Genomic DNA, 17,683 nt, shown 5'->3' on the forward strand with positions numbered 1-17,683 from the left:
CCAAGATATCTTATACTATATTTTTGTTAGCTAATGATGAATGCTCTATATTGACTATGATTTACAATATTTTATAAGGCACCCTTTCCAAAACTTTCTTTGTAAGGATTCTTCCATCAAACCCCCACTGTGAGGCATTCAAAAAGTTGTCCTTACCCCCTAGTGATAATAGTTGGGGGGCAAGCCATGCTTCCTACATATACTTTTCTTGAGCTAGGATGAAAGCATGAATGAAATATGGCCTCTAAATTAGGAAGATAATTATGCTCTATAATCAACAAATTCCAACTTGGATATTAATCACAATTCCACCACTATTTCACTTGCTAGACTATGCTTCAACTTTGGTCCAAACCTGTTTCTCATCTTTGCTATCATATTTGAAGGCCAAATAAAGCGAAGCAGGAACTCAATTTCCCCCTCATTACTACCTTCATTAACAAGTTTATAGGATTTTGTTAAATATATATCTTTTGTACTTCAACTATCTATCTTTCCAAACTAATCACATGGCATGGTACATGAGATATATATGTTTATTATTAGAATGGAAAACTGGGTTATTTGTAAGATGAATGGAAATTTGGTTATCATTGTAGAACATGCTATTCTCCTACTTACTTCACAATTGATCCTTAAACCTTGGTAACCAAATAATATCTTTTGTAGCCTTCATAGTAGTGGTATACATTCTTTTCTTGTTGAAAGTGGAATAAACTTTTGAAATTTCAAAATCCAACTTACTGTTGTTCCACCTATAGTAAAATCATACCCTATGGTGCTGCTCCTTCTATATCACCTACCATATCTAAACCAACATCCCTATATAATAGTGTTTGAACTTTCAAAAATTAATGCCTCAATTGTAGTACCTCTCAAATACCCAAGAATCCACTTTACCTCCTTCCAATTTTATTTTCCTAGATTGTTAAAATATTCACTCACAACTCCCACTACATGTGCAATTATAACACCCTCCTCCTACATTTACCCAAGTTCATTATTCTACTAGGGTAAACATGTGATGAAGAGTTACTACGATATGACTCAACCTCCTAAGTATAGTTAAGGAATTGGAATCAATGAATCTAATCAAAACTAACCTTCCCCAAGAGGTACAGGACCCCTAGGAGCTAACCAACCACTATAGGTACCCAACCCTTCAGTTAACTTGATTTTTCACTGACTTGGGCTCTCATCACTCCCATGACAAGGAAATTCAACAACTCTAAGCCTCCAGTCTCTCCCAAGCTAGCTTCCCATCCACTGTAGACTAATTGACTTTGTTCTGTGTCAGCGACCCTGAGAACTGAGCCACGTTTTAGGGCTAGGACCCAGTCCTCTACCCAAAATTTAATGGAACTCTCAGAAATGATAAATAACATAGATACAAAGCATTTAATTTAAAACATAATCAATGACTTAACTTGACCCATCCTAACCATGACATACATTTCTTCATACACATTGTGAACATGTAATGTACGAGTCATAATTACACATCTAAACGTAGGGGTCTCATACTTATATGAGAATTTTCAATAAGGTTTGATTCCCTCTCACAATAACTACAATATTATCTATTAGGTCATGCATTCATTAACAATAGATTTAATAATCAAAACATGTCGGGATCCATAACTCAATTATGTCATAGAAGCATGCTTGTAACCAACATATAACTAGAATAATAATAGTAATAGATTAGCCATCAGAACCACATAATAACAAGTACAATTACGCATGAAAATGTAAGAGGAAAAGAGATCTTATTAAACATATGCAAATCCAACCAAGTCAGGGACTTCCACATACCACCTGACCATAGATTGGTCTGAACCAAATCTCACTTTTAACCCATCACCTCCACACTATATTCCAAGCATGAATGTAGGATATCATGGAATAAACCAACCAAAACCAAACCAGGGCTTCCAGAGAACAAACCACCTCAACCCCCAACCAGTGATTCCATATCATAGTCGTACATCACTAACCATCACTAGATCGGTCTCTAATGAAGTTGTCCATGGCTCCAGAGCGTTTGTTTCAACCCAGCTCCAAGAGTGGTAACTCAACCCATAATTGTCATAAGGCTCTAGAGAATTTGTCCAATTAAGGCTCTAGGACTAGTAACTCAACTCACCAAGGGCTTCAGAGCATTTTTACAACCAATACTTCTAGCACTAGTAACTCAACCCAAGCTATTCCAGGGTTTTCAGAGTGTTTGTCCAACCAAGGCTCTAGGAACTTAATAACTCAACCCACAACCATAAGGAACATGAGCACCAATTAGAAAAAAAAGGAAAAACCCCAAACACTATGGCTATCTAGAAAATGGAAAGGCTAGGCAAACCACTGTCAATCCAGACAATCCTCCATGCCAATGATAGATCCTAACCAAATAGTCACATGCATACACCATGCATGCCAATACTAGCAAGGAAATCATACATGCAACTCACAACCTGCAAGGGAAACCCGCTATTGATCCCATTATTCCCTTGTGCTTTCCTACTTTTCCTTTGCCTTCTTTCTTCAAATATAAGTGTGCCCAAAATCCTCCAAGAGTGCTCCAAGAAAACTCTAAGTGTGCATGAGTATGAGAGAGAGAGAATAGAGAGAGAAATTCAAGCTAAAGATGACAAAAGGTTGTGAACTGATCCTCAGAAACCTTTTTATCATTAAGACCTCTATCTTCTTCATTTTTCTCTATTTTCCTTCAATTTCCTCTTCACATGAAACCTGTGACCTTTAACCTTCCTTTTCTCCTATTTTCCATTATTTTCATAAATAAAATGCCTATTAATGCAACTTTTCCTCTTACAATTTCCATTGCGATTAATAATCACAAGTGATCCCCGTCACTATGTTTTTTCCCAACATTCAGCTTGGAATACATATCCCATAAACTTGGTTATTAGTTTACCTTTATTAACTTTATTACATGAATTTTTAACTGGGGTTTTTATAGAACCCTCCCCCTTGGGGGAACACCATCCTCAGTGTTCAATGACACTTACAAAAAAAAAAAAACACATATTGTGCATGGATCTTTATAACATAGGTCGATGCAACATTTACATCATATCCATCTGCCGAAAACATAACTAAGATATCATAAATACCATATGGATTATTGGAGCTTTATAACACAACTCTGTGGTATTTACATACATATGCATATATATACATAACCAAGAACAATATCAAACATATACCAAAAGACATCTGCTCAACCAGCGGATAGAGAAGGATACATAACCTACATTTGATTAGCCATCTAACATGTAGCTTCATTGCGACCAAAGTGCTTCCATTGCACTTTAACTTTCTCGATTGCTTGATTATGAAGCATGAGCATCTTTTGTTGCAAAATGAACTGAGGTTCCGGCTAGAATTCTCCTTCTAGTTCCACCTGCAATATAAACCAATCATTCACATGATCAACATATTTCACATACTTATTAAGAAATGACACATGGAAAACATCATGGAATTTCACTGTTAGAGGCAGTGCAAGTTGATAGGCTACTAGTCCAATCCTCTCAAGAATCTTGAAAGGTTTACAATTATGAGATTCCAACTTGGTATATGATCCAATCCTCAAGTAGATATTCTTGGGCATGTTGAGAAAGTACACTTGCTCCCCAACATGAAACTCCTTAAATACCCTATTCTGATCTACATAACTCTTCTTCTTGTCTTGTGCTACATTTAGATTCTTCTTGATAACCTGCATTTCCTATTCCATCTATGCTAACATATTTGGTCCAATCAATACCCTATTCATTGGATTTCTCGAAATGATAGGAGTATTAGAACTCCACCCATAAAGTTCCTTAAATGGACTCATCTTTAAAGATTCTTGATACCCATTGTTATATGGAACTCCACTAGTGGAAGATACTCTTCCCACTTTCACTGCTAATGCATAACGTACATCCTCAACATGTCCTCCAAAATCATATTGACCCTTTATATCTGTCCATTTTTTTACGGATGATAAGCTATACTAAAGGCCAATTCTATACTTGAACCTGCAAATAACTCTTTCCAAAACCTAGAAGTGAACTTGGCATCTGATCTAGGTGGATGTTGGTGGCCACCCACCTATCCCATTTGGACCTCTACAACTATCTCTTTCAGTCTTTTTAGTTTCCTAAATTGTAGCACTGTTTACTACTTTTAGCAGTTTTTTGGGTCCTGAACTTTCGGAGCCGTTTTGAGGCCGCGATTTTTGGGAAATCTTGGGGCAACATGATTCGATGGACAGATGTTTCCCTACCCAAAGTTGTAGTGCTTAGATAGATCTTTCTAACGAGCTATTGTACGCATCAAACGGAGATCGTATGACAAAGTTATGACCCCGGGAAATTGATGTACCAATTTACCCAAACGGGGCCCATAATTTGGTGTTTCATCTTCTAGGGTTAGGTTTTGGGATGTGAAGGGTTTTCCATTGTTTCTCAACAATAAATAGGCCTTCGAGCCTCAGTGTAACATAGTTCAGAACAGTTCAGAGGCATGTAGCCACCACATCTCTTCTTAGAGATAAGCTACCATTGCCCTACCTAGTTTATTTCCATTACTGTTTGTAAGCATATTTCAGGATTTTACATTAATGAAATGAAGTATTATTTCCGCTGCATATCTATGTTTATGGTTATCTCTGTAATTTTTTGTGTTCCTGTTTAATCCGGATCAATGGTATCAGAGCGGTCTGCTTTTTCTCTGTTTTTCTTTGCATGTCCCCAACGAGGTCGGGATATAAGGAGTTAGGGCTTGAACTGGTCGAACCTTTGCAAGACTAGCCTCGCAAATCCCGACGGCCTCCCATGGCAGATGAGAAGAAAGACGAGGGGGCAGGAGATCCTATCAAAATCTTGCTCGAAGAAGCCCTCGAGCGACAATGGAATGTGATGATGGATAGCTTTGCCTAGATCCTTCAGCGGCTACCCAGAAGCGATGCATCGGCTTCCAGCAGCTGCTCTGGAAACGCCACACCCTTTAAGGTACAAGTTAATTTTGAAATCCCCATCTTCGAGGGTCAAATAGACGCAAATGTCGTAGATAAATGGTTAAATCTGCTAGATGGGTATTTTTCTGTTCATGAATTTTCGAGTTGGTAAAATATTTTTTTCGCTCTTCTCAAAGCAGCCCCCCACGTCAAGGACTGGTGGGAAACCTACTACGAGCAGAAGGATGAAAGTACAGGTTCACCATTTTCAGCCGCACCCACTTGGAATGACTTTCGGGATGACATCGAGTAGTACTACCCTGTCAAAAGATATGAGGACAAATACATCAAATGGACCACACTGCAGCAGGGACGAGACCAATATGTGTCGGAGTTCACAAACATTTTTCATACCCTTCGCACACAGTTGGGTATCAAAGATTCTGATCTGCATCTAGTACTCAAATACCGTGGCTGCCTACAAAAATACATCCAGGAAGAGATGGAGTTCCTGAACATCTCCTCGCTTGGCGCGACGTACCGATATGCTGTCAAAATCGAGCAAAAGTTCAAACAGAAGATGCGAGACTTTGGATCTGCAAATCCGAAGCCCAAAGGACAAAGCCAAGGCGGGGTGACCCAAGACAAGCCGTCGAAGCCGCAAGAAAAGAACAACACCACGAAGCTGAAGAAGGACACAGGAAAGTGGTGTGAGTTCCACAAGAGCCCCACTCACAACACAAGTGAGTGTTGGACCAAGCAGTCCCTGGTGACCGAGTTGAAGGCTTCCGAATTAGATGCATGTTCCAACCCTGAGCTAGAACCTGACAAGGGGAATGGAAAAGTGAAGAAGATCATTGATATGGATCCCAGTGCCACTATTGCCACTGCCAAGATCCAGAAGAATGAGCCCGAAGATCCAGAGGAGGGAGAGCGTATTTTCCACTCACAGATGTGGGTGAAGGGTTCACCGCTGCAATTCATTGTCAATAGTGGTAGCCAAAAGAACCTCATTTCAGCAGAGGTCATGAAGCGGTTGGGCCTACAGACTACACCACACCCACAGCTGTACAATATCAGGTGGCCTCATGAAGGATGAGATCTCAAAGTTCGCCAACAGTGCCGCCTTCCCTACAGCATCAAGCCCTTCACAGACGAGGTATTGTGTGATGTTACACCTCTGGATGTTTGTGATGTATTATTAGGCCAACCATACTTGTGGAGGCGACATGCTGTGTATGAGTCAAGGCCTCGCGTTGTCATTATTTCTTTGGATAATTCATTATACAGGATACCAGAGGTAGCCCCACCTACTGCCACTTCTTTGATCACTGCTAAGAAAGGCAGCAAGCTCATATCACAGACTAGGAAATTTATTTTTTGTCTGGTTCACTCCCAAAGGAAGGGAAAGATCGTTGCTACATCCATGACCCCCGCAAAGGGTTCCTCCACGCAGCAGCAATAGCAGCAAAGGGATACAGTCATGACAGAACACAGGAACAACTTCTCCTCACCCACAGGGGTACCACACAAGTTTTACGTGGGCGACAAAGTTTGGTTACATCTGCAGAGAGAACGCCTTACCAGAACCCATCAGAAACTCAGACCACTCCGACATGGTCCTTACACCAGTACCAAGGCTATGGGAAACAATCCTTTGAAGCACAACATTCCTCCATTCCTTGGCTTGCACCGAGTTTTCAATGTGGACCGTCTTTGACCATGCTTCCCGCCATTTCTGGACACATCAGAGATTGCAGAACAGCTCACCAGAGACCTAGCTCAGCAGAAGCTTCCTCATCTCAGGGAGGAACTCAACGCAATGGTGACCATTGCTTCCTAAGGGGGGAGGAATGATCCAGGTGGATGTTGGTGGCCACCCACCTATCCCATTTGGACCCCCACAATTATCTCTTTCCGTCCTTTTAGTTTCCTAAATTGTAGCACAATTTACTATTTTTAGCAGTTTTTCAGGTCCTGAACTTCCAGAGCCGTTTTGAGGCCCTAAACGAGTCTTTTTTGGGAAATCTGGGGGTAGTGCTCAGATAGATATTTCTAACGAGCTATTGTATGCGTCAAACGGAGATCATATGCCAAATTACGACCCCGAGAAATTGATGTACCAATTTACCCAAATGGGGCCCATAATTTGGCGTTTCATCTTCTAGGGTTAGGTTTTGGGATGTGAAGGGTTTTCCATTGTTTCTCAACAAGAAATAGGCCTTCGAGCCTCATTGTAACACAGTTCAGAATAGTTCAGAGGCATGTAGCCACCACATCTCTTCTTAGAGATAAGCTACCATCGCCCTAGCTAGTTTATTTCCATTACTGTTTGTAAGCATATTTCAGGATTTTACATTAATGAAATGAAGTATTATTTCTGCTGCATATCTGTGTTTATGGTTATCTTTGTAATTTGTTGCGTTCCTGTTTAAGTCAGGATCAGTGGTATCAGAGAGGTCTGATTTTTCTCTATTTTTCTTTGCATGTCCCCAACGAGGTCGGGATATAAGGAGTTAGGGCTTGAACTGGTCGAACGTTTGCAAGACCAACCTCGCAAATCTGGATGGCCTCCCATGGCGGATGAGAAGAAAGACGAGGGGCAGGAGATCCTATCAAAATCTTGCTCGAAGAAGCCCTCGAGCAACAACGGAACGCGATGATGGATAGCTTTGTACAGATCCTTCAGTGGCTACCCAGAAGCGACACATCGGCTTCCAGCAGCTACTCTGGAAACGCCACACCCTTTAAGGTACAAGTTAATTTTTAATTCCCCATCTTCAAGGGTCAAATAGACGTAGATGTCATAGATAAATGGTTAAATCTGCTAGATGGGTATTTTTCTGTTCATGAATTTTCGAGTCGGGAAAAGATTGTTTTCGCTCTTCTCAAAGCAGCCCCCCACGATAAGGACTGGTGGGAAACCTACTGCGAGCAGAAGGATGAAAGTATATGCTCACTATTTTCAGCCGCACCCACTTGGAATGACTTCCGAGATGCCATCAAGGAGCATTACTACCCTATCAAAAGCTATGAGGACAAATACATCAAATGGACACACTGCGGCAGGGATGAGACCAAGATGTGTCAGAGTTCACAAACATTTTTCATACCCTTCGCACACAGTTGGGTATCAAAGATTCTGACTTGCATCTAGTACTCAAATACCATGGCTGCCTACACAAATACATCCAGGAAGAGATGGAGTTCCTGAACATCTCCTCACTCGGCACGACGTACCGATACGCTGTCAAAATCGAGCAAAAGTTCAAACAGAAGAAGCGAGACTTTGGATCTGCAAATCCAAAGCCCAAAGGACAAAGCCAAGGTGGGGTGACCCAAGACAACCCGTCGAAGCCGCAAGAAAAGAAAAACACCACGAAGCTGAAGAAGGAGATAGGAAAGTGGTGTGAGTTCCACAAGAGCCCCACTCACAACACAAGTGAGTATCGGACCAAGTAGTCGCTGGTGGCCGAGTTGAAGGCTTCCGAATTAGATGCATGTTCCAACCCTAAGCCAGAACCCAACAAGGGGAATGACAAAGGGAAGTAGATCATTGATACGGATCCCAGCGCCACTGTTGCCACTGCCAAGATCCAGAAGAATGAGCCTGAAGATCTAGAGGAGGGAGAGCGTCTTTTCCACTCACAGATGTGGGTGAAGGGTTCACCGCTGCAATTCATTGTCGACAGTGGTAGCCAAAAGAACCTCATTTCAGCAGAGGTTGTGAAGCGGTTGGGCCTACCGACTACACCACACCCGCAGCCGTACAATATTAGGTGGCTTCATGAAGGACGAGATCTCAAAGTTCGCCAACAGTGTCGCCTTCCCTACAGCATCAAGCCCTTCACAGACGAGGTATTGTGTGATGTTACACCTCTGGAAGTTTGTGATGTATTATTAGGCCAACCATACTTGTGGAGGCGACATGCTGTGTATGAGTCAAGGCCTTGCTCTGTCATTATTTCTTTGGATAATTCATTATACAGGATACCAGAGGTAGCCCCACCTACTACCACTTCTTTGATCACTGCTAAGAAAGGCAGCAAGCTCATATCACAGACTAGGAAATTTATTTTCTGTCTGGTTCACACCCAAAGGAAGGGGAAGATCATTGCTACATCCATGACCCCCGCAAAGGGTTCCTCCACGTAGCAGCAGCAACAACAAAGGGATACAGTCATGACAGAACACAGGAACAACTTCTCCTCACCCACAGGGGTACCACACGAGTTTCAGGTGGGCGACAAAGTTTGGTTACATATGTAGAGAGAATGCCTTACCAGAGCCCATCAAAAACTCAGACCACTCCGACATGGTACTTACACCAGTACCAAGGCTATGGGCAACAATGCTTTGAAGCACAACATTCCTTCATTCCTTGGCTTGCACCGAGTGTTCAATGTGGACCGTCGTCGACCATGCTTCCCACCATTTCTGGACACATTAGAGATTGCAGAACAACTCACCAGAGACCCAGCTCAGCAGAAGCTTCCTCATCTCAGGGAGGAACTCAGCACAATGGGGACCATTGCTTCCTAAGGGGGGAGGAATGATCCAGGTGGATGTTGGTGGCCACCCACCTATCCCATTTGGACCCCCACAACTATCTCTTTCAGTCTTTTTAGTTTCCTAAATTGTAGCACATTTTACTATTTTTAGCAATTTTTTGGGTCCTAAACTTCCGGAGCCATTTTGAGGCCCTAAACGACGTTTTTTGGGAAATTTTTGTAGCCCTACCAAACTTGTAGTGCTCGGATAGATCTTTCTAACGAGCTATTGTATGCGTCAAACGAAGATCGTATGCCAAATTTATGACCTCGGGAAATTGATGTACCAATTTACCCAAATGGGGCTGATAATTTGGCGTTTCATCTTCTAGGGTTAGGTTTTGGGATGTGAAGGGTTTTCCATTGTTTCTCAACAATAAATAGGCCTTCGAGCTTCATTGTAACACAGTTCAGAACAGTTCAGAGGCATGTAGCCACCACATCTCTTCTCAGAGATAAGCTACCATCGCCCTACCTAGTTTATTTCCATTGCTGTTTGTAAGCATATTTCACGATTTTACATTAATGAAATGAAGTATTATTTCCACTGCATATCTGTGTTTATGGTTATCTCTGTAATTTGTTACATTCCTGTTTAAGTCAGGATCAACATCCTTGTCGGAAACAATCTTCTTCAGAACACCATGCAACCTCAGTATGTCTCTGATGAAGACTTGTGATACCTCATTAGCTGAATAAGTAGACTTCAATGGACTTAAGTGTGCTACATTTTTCAACCTGTCAACGACAACCATAATAGAATCATCTTGTCTAGATATCCTCAGAAAACCTGTAATAAAATCCATGGAAATGACCTCCCATTTTGATTCTAGAATTAGAATAGGCTATAGTAAACCACCTGGATGTTTACACTCTGCCTTTACCTATTGAAAATCCAAACATCTAGCCACAAACTCTACCACCTCTTTCTTTAGATTCGACTATAGTATAACTTCTTCACTGCCGTCAATGTCTTTTGATATCCTGGATGACCCAAATATAACTTAACATGAAATTCCCACAAGATAAGTGTTATGAAACCAGCTCACAAAAAGATAGAAAAGAGAGATCCACGCCTTAGAATTCAGCCTCTTCGAGGGGGAAACCTCCTTTACATTACATAAATGAACAATTCTTGGATGATTCAAATGACAAAACCTCCTTTCTATATATAGGAGTCTAAGGAGTCACAATATAATCCAGCCGACCTAACAATAATAATATAAAGCCACAAAAATAACAATAGAGGGATTCTATGGGCACATTAATAACAATATGGGGGTAATGGGGGCACAACAATATAAATAAGGGGTATAACTACAATAGTAATGGGGTAATCACTAGTATTATAGGGACCCAACATGCCCCTCTCCTTCAAAAAAGTGTTGTCCTCAACGCTTGAGTAGTTCTGGATACTTCTGCATAAAATTCTCATCCTCCATGTGGAATCTTCAGCGGATAAGTTCTTCCACTTGATAAGATACTCTGAAATTGATCGATTTCGTAGCTGTCGAGTTCTTGTTTCTGTGACTGCTTCCGGTTCCAATATAATTTTTCCTTCCTCGTCAAGTTCTGGCAATATTGTTTGAACTGGGAGCTTGTCGCCTATAACCTTCTTTAAACATGAAACATGGAAAACTGGGTGCAATCGAGAAGCTGCAGGAAGCTCCAATTTGTATGCCATAGTACCAATCTTTTGCAACACCTTGTACGGACCATAATACTTTGGTGATAATTTATTATCCTTCTTAGCTTGCTTGAGGGACATTTGCTTATATGGTTGTAGCCGTAGGAATACCCAATCACCTACATCAAAACTTCTTTCACTGCGATGTTGATCTGCCTGTTGTTTCATTCTATTCTGTGCCAACACGAGGTTATCCTTTAAGAGTTGGAGGACTTGTTGTTGATGTTCGATGTGATGTTCCACTGCCTGAACCTTAGAATTTTCTCTTAAATATGATGTGATGGATGGTGGTTGATACCCATAAAGTGCCATAAATGGGGTCATTTTTGTTGTTGTATGGAAGGAAGTGTTATACCACCATTCAGCCAGAGGCAACCATTTGACCCATTGTGTCTGTTTATCAGATACAAAGCAACGAAGATATCCTTCCAAACATTTGTTTACTATCTCAGTTTGCCCATCAGATTGAGGATGATAAGATGAGCTATGAGCTAACTGAGTACCAAGACAAGAAAATAATTCTGTCCAAAAATTTCCAGTGAAAATGGGATCTCTGTCACTTACAATAATCTTTGGGTTTCCATGTAGCTTTTGAATTGTTTCCATAAATGCAGTAGAAACTGTACTGGCTTTAAATGGATGTGATAATGCACAAAAGTGTGCATACTTGGTAAGTCTGTCAACTACCACCATGATGACACTCTTTCCCTCAGACTTGGGTAAACCTGTGATAAAATCCATTGAAACCTCCTCCCAACGTTGGCTTGGAATGGATAAAGGTTGTAATAGACCCGGTGTCTTAATTGTTTCAACTTTATTTTGTTGGCAAACCAAACATTCCGCCACAAACTTTTGAATATCTGATTTAAGGCCATCCCAAAAAAATTCCTTCTTAACCCTGTGGTAAGTTTTTAAAAATCCTGAGTGCCCTCCTAAGGGAGAAGTGTGCAATTCCATAAGAATCTTTTGTTTTAGCTGGGAATTCTTACAGAGGTATAAGCGATCTTTGTACCATAACGAATCATTTTTCCAGCTAAATGTATCAGACGTACTGGAATCTTGTTGTAGCTTTCGAATAAGTGCCCACACTTCTTCGTCATTCTTCCATTCCTCCCTTGCTTCGTTTATCCAATCTGGTTGGATAATAGAAATGGCGCACAACAATGCTTCCACATCCTCATCCTTTCTTGAGAGTGCATCTGCCACCACATTTTGCTTCCCTTTTTTGTAGATGATTTCAAAGTCATAACCCAACATCTTTGTGACCCACTTTTGTTGCTCTTCAGAGGATAATCTTTGTTCTAAAAAGTATTTAAGGCTATCATGATCCGTTTTTACCTTGAAGTGTCTTCCCATTAGGTAGGGTCGCCATTTCTTAAGTGCATGGAGTATTGCCAACATTTCCTTCTCATAAATAGCTTTGCTTAAAAACTTTCCCTTGATTGGACGACTTTCAAAAGCAATGGGTCTTTCATCTTGCATTAGAACAGCACCAATTCCATTTCCTGAAGCATCACATTCCACAATAAAGGTTTTTGTGAAGTCCGGTGTAGCTAAGACCGGTGCTTGGCACATTGCCTCTTTAAGATGTTCAAAGGCCTTTGTTGCTTCCGGAGTCCATGAAAATGCATCTTTCTTCAATAATGTTGTTAGAGGTGCTGCTATTCTCCCATAATTCTTAACAAACTTGCGATAATACCCTGTCAACCCAAGAAATCCTCGCAGATGCTTTATGGATGTGGGGATTTTCCATTCCTTAATGGCTTTAATTTTGCTAGGGTCTACCTTAACTCCTTCATGAGATACAATATGACCCAAATATTCCACCTCCTGGACTCCAAAGAAACATTTGGATCTTTTTGCATATAATTGTTTCTCCTCCAATAGTTGTAGCACCCTGTCAACATGTTCAACATGATCCTTCCAAGACTTGCTGTAGATTAGTATATCATCAAAAAATACTAACACAAATTTTCTAAGGAATGGTTTGAAAATTGAATTCATCAAACCTTGAAATGTTGAAGGTGCATTGGTAAGGCCAAAAGGCATGACCAAAAATTCATAATGACCCTCATGAGTTCTAAATGTCGTTTTCGGAATGTCTTCAATCTTCATTCTGATTTGATGATATCCTGAACGAAGATCCAACTTGGTGAAGTAAATTGATCCATGCAATTCATCCAGTAATTCATCAATGACAGGAATGGGGAACTTATCTTTAATAGTGAGCTTGTTGAGCTCCCTATAATCCGGACACATGCGCCATGATCCATCCTTCTTGTGCACCAATACTACTGGAGCAGAGAAAGAACTTTGACTCGGTTGAATTATACCAGCCTCTAGCATTTCTGCAACCATACGTTCAATTTCACTTTTTTGGACATAGGGATATCTGTACGGCCTGATGTTTGGAGGAACACTTCCTGGAATCAGATGAATAGCATGATCATGATCACGCATAGGTGGGAGACCTTTGGGAGTCTCAAATACCTTGGAATGATTGTCCAGGACTTTTTGGAGATCTGGAGAAATAGATGATTCCAATGTGGAAACATCTAGCGAACATAATTGTGCAATTACACCTCTTTGCTCCTTTTTTAGAAGCTTTGTCATACCATTAGAGCTGATTATCTTTCCTGGTTTCCCTGCAATACCCCTTAATTCAACTTCCTTTCCTTCCACAGAAAATTTGATGAAAAGTTCTTGAAAATTAAAAGCTATTGTACCCAAGGATTGTAGCCATTGGACTCCTAGTACAACATCAGCACCTCCCATTGGAATGGAAAGCATTGGGCTAGTCAATACATATTCTCCCATGGATAGCTTGATATTATGGCACTTTCCAGAGCAATTTATTGTTCCTCCATTTGCAATCATCACTTGACACTCTGGTGCTGGATATAGGAAGCAATTCAATTCTTTTGCTACCCTACAATGAATAAAATTGTGGGTGCTTCCTGAATCAATCAACACTATTACCTTTTTCTTCTTGATTTGTCCTTCTATCTTGATGGTTTGAGGAGTGGTAATTCCCGCCAATGCATTACAAGATATGGTCGGATTTATTTGTTCTTCATCTAGGCTTTGTTCCTGGAGTATATCTTCTTCTTTTGACCTTTCTTGCTCCTTTTCTTCTTCCTCTTCACAATCTATGTAGAATAATTTCTTCTCAGCACACTTATGACCTTTAGTGTATTTGCTATCACAACTGTAACAAAGCCCTTTTGCTCTTTTTTCTTCCAATTGTTGTGGTGTCAACCTTATAGGTTGTGGAAGACTAGGGGCAACAACACTTCCGTCTTTATAGTTGTGAGTGGTATGCTTCCTGGTTGCCATAATTTTGCTTTCCATTTTTCTTGCTAACCTGAATGCCTTCTCTAATGAATCAGGTTCCCAAAGGCGAACATCATGTTGGATATTATCCTTTAAAGACCCTATGAACACATCAATCCTATGCTCCTCTGGAATATCTTTTACCCTTATGTTCAATTTTTGGAACTCCTCAATGTGCTCCATTATTGAACCCTTTTGTTTGAGACTTATCAATTGGCTAAAAAAAGTGTTGCTTTTTGTATCCTCATAATGTGCTATCAATTCTTCCGTAAAAATTGCCCAAGTGATAAATTGTTTACGAGATAAAAGCCATTGATACCATACAAACTGATTTGGTTCCAAATATAAAGTTGCCATACGTACCTTTTGTGTGTTTTGCACATTATTGAGATCGAAGAATTGCTCCATCTGTAATATCCATGTGGCGGGATCCTTGCCATCAAACTTCCTCATATCGATTTTTGGAATATGGTGGGTCTTCGATCCAACATTAGAGTCTATGGAATCATGATTAACATTTCTTTTGTTCGCATCATGAGTTTCCTTTACTACCTTTTCACCATTAGTAAGTATTTCTTGTAGAAAATTTGTCAAATCTGTCTTCAAATCTGCCATGTCTGTCTTCAAATCTGTCTTCAAATTTGCCATGTCTTTCTTCAAATCTGTCTTCAAATCTATCTTCAAATCATCCATCTTAGCTTCCATGCCCTTTATCTTAGATTCCACGCCATTTATCTTAGCATCTGTTAGCTTTTGTGAGCGTGACATTTGTTGCACTTGTTGTAATTTTGATATATCATGTAGCATTTCTTCCTCTTCTTCATGAGTCATGCTAGAGCTTTCAGGTTCCTTACTAGGTGTTTGCATTTTCTTTCCTCGGGGCATCAGTTACCGATAATAATGCTTTACTAGGCCCTTTGAATTCCTTCAAACCAAGCTTATGCAAAAATAAAAAAAAAAACTACACACCTTTTTTCACTTTGTAGAAGCCTGATATTGAATCTGATGTATCTCTGTAATTTCGAATCATCCAATTCTGAAATTGTGACCTGTAGTAGCCTTCTGTGTCCTCTTTCCAATGCCACAAGTCTGAAGCAAATTGGATTCTCCAAGAAAGAGTTATGCACAATCTCCCACAGTGACCTGATTATAGACTAGTTCAGTAGAGCGAAATTGTATGAAGTGCCACGTGTCACTGTTTCAACTTTTGACTCTGAAAAATATATAAAAGAAACTACAGTCCGTCCTCTTTCTGTACCTTCTTACGAAATTTCAATCTGATGCTCAGAGAGAAAGTTATGACGATTTTCCCCAGGTCACCTGTTTTGAATGTAATTCAGGAGTCTGCAAAAAGACCAACTTCCTCAGATCATATCTCCTAAAATATCATGCAAAAGCTCTGAAATTCGGACCCAAGGTTCAGCGCGATTTCTTCTCAAATGGGTTTTTTTTGACTTCTGAAACGTCACAGAAAAAAAGTTATAGCGAAAATTCCACGATGACCTGTTTGGAGCAGCGAAACCCTAGAATCCAAAGCTCTGATACCAAATGTTATGAAACCAGCTCACAAAAAGATAGAAAAGAGAGATCCACGCCTTAGAATTCAGCCTCTTCGAGGGGGCAACCTCCTTTACATTACATAAATGAACAATTCTTGGATGATTCAAATGACAAAACCTCCTTTCTATATATAGGAGTCTAAGGAGTCACAATATAATCCAGCCGACCTAACAATAATAATATAAAGCCACAAAAATAACAATAGAGGGATTCTATGGGCACATTAATAACAATATGGGGGTAATGGGGGCACAACAATATAAATAAGGGGTATAACTACAATAGTAATGGGGTAATCACTAGTATTATAGGGACCCAACAATAAGCTTCTTGATCTCACTATTGTCCGACACATATATCCTATCCCTAAATCTCACCAAACAATTTTTCAGGAGATGTTAGTCCACATTCTGTTCACCTTTACCCTACTGCTATAGCCTATGCCTAAGCCCCATATACTTGTCATCCTGTTGTCCTGCCCACAAGGTACGATCTTGTAAATCCATCCCATATGAACTCAAAATTGCTATGTGATTCACATGTACTCTTTTGCGAAGAGCATCTACAACTGTGTTATCTTTTCCCTTAATGTACCTAATCTTGAAGTCAAACTCACTGATTGTGGACAATCATCTAGCTTTCTTGGCATTTAGATTTGGTTGGTCAAATAGGTACCTTAACCCATTGTGATTTGTCATCAATAGAAACCTCTTGCGAAGAACATAATGTCTCCACATATTTAATGCATGGACAATCATTTCCAACTAAAGATCATGCACCACATCATTCTGCTCATGCTCATTCAATTTCCTTGATTCATAGAATACTACTTGTCCTTCCTACATCAGAAACCCACCAATTCCTTTCTTGTAAGAATTTGTACATACCAAAAAATATTTGTTTGGATCTGCGATCTTTAGAACAGCAGAATTTGTAAACAATTGTTTTAGCTTCTCAAAGGCAGCTGCACATTCTTCTTTCCATTGAAATTTATTATCTTTTCACTCCAATGATGTAATATGATAGGAAATATGTGAGAAGTTCCTGATGAACCTCCTGTAGTAAGCTGCTAACCCCATGAATTATCTAATCTCATCCACATTCCTAGGATCTTCCCATTCCATGATAACTCTTATCTTTTTCAGATCCACTACCATGCCCTCATTGGAGACAACAGACCCCAAGTAATGAACCTATGTCTGAAAGAAACTCAATTACTAAGCTTGGAATACAACTTATGCTCTCTTAGCAATCTCAATACTATTGCTAAGTGTTTTTCATGCTTTTTCTCTTTTATAGAATATATCAATATATCATTAATGAATACAATCACAAACATGTCCAGATAAGGACACACCATACTATTCATTAAACACATGAAAGTAGCTAGAGCATTAGTCAAAGCTAAAGGAACTAGAGAAAACTCATAACTCTGATACCTAGTTTGGAAAGTAGTCTTGTAGATATCCTCTTCTTTTATGTGTACCTGATGGTATCCTGATCTCAAGTCAATCTTTGAGAACATAGTTTCTTCCTTCAATTGGTTAAACAAGTCATCAATCCTTAGAAACATATACCTATTCTTGATTGTCA

Source organism: Pinus tabuliformis, chromosome 6 (genome assembly GCF_031772625.1).
Source record: "Pinus tabuliformis cultivar Carrire ecotype Pingquan chromosome 6, CPIR1, whole genome shotgun sequence".
In the NCBI taxonomy this organism is placed as follows: Eukaryota; Viridiplantae; Streptophyta; class Pinopsida; order Pinales; family Pinaceae; genus Pinus; species Pinus tabuliformis.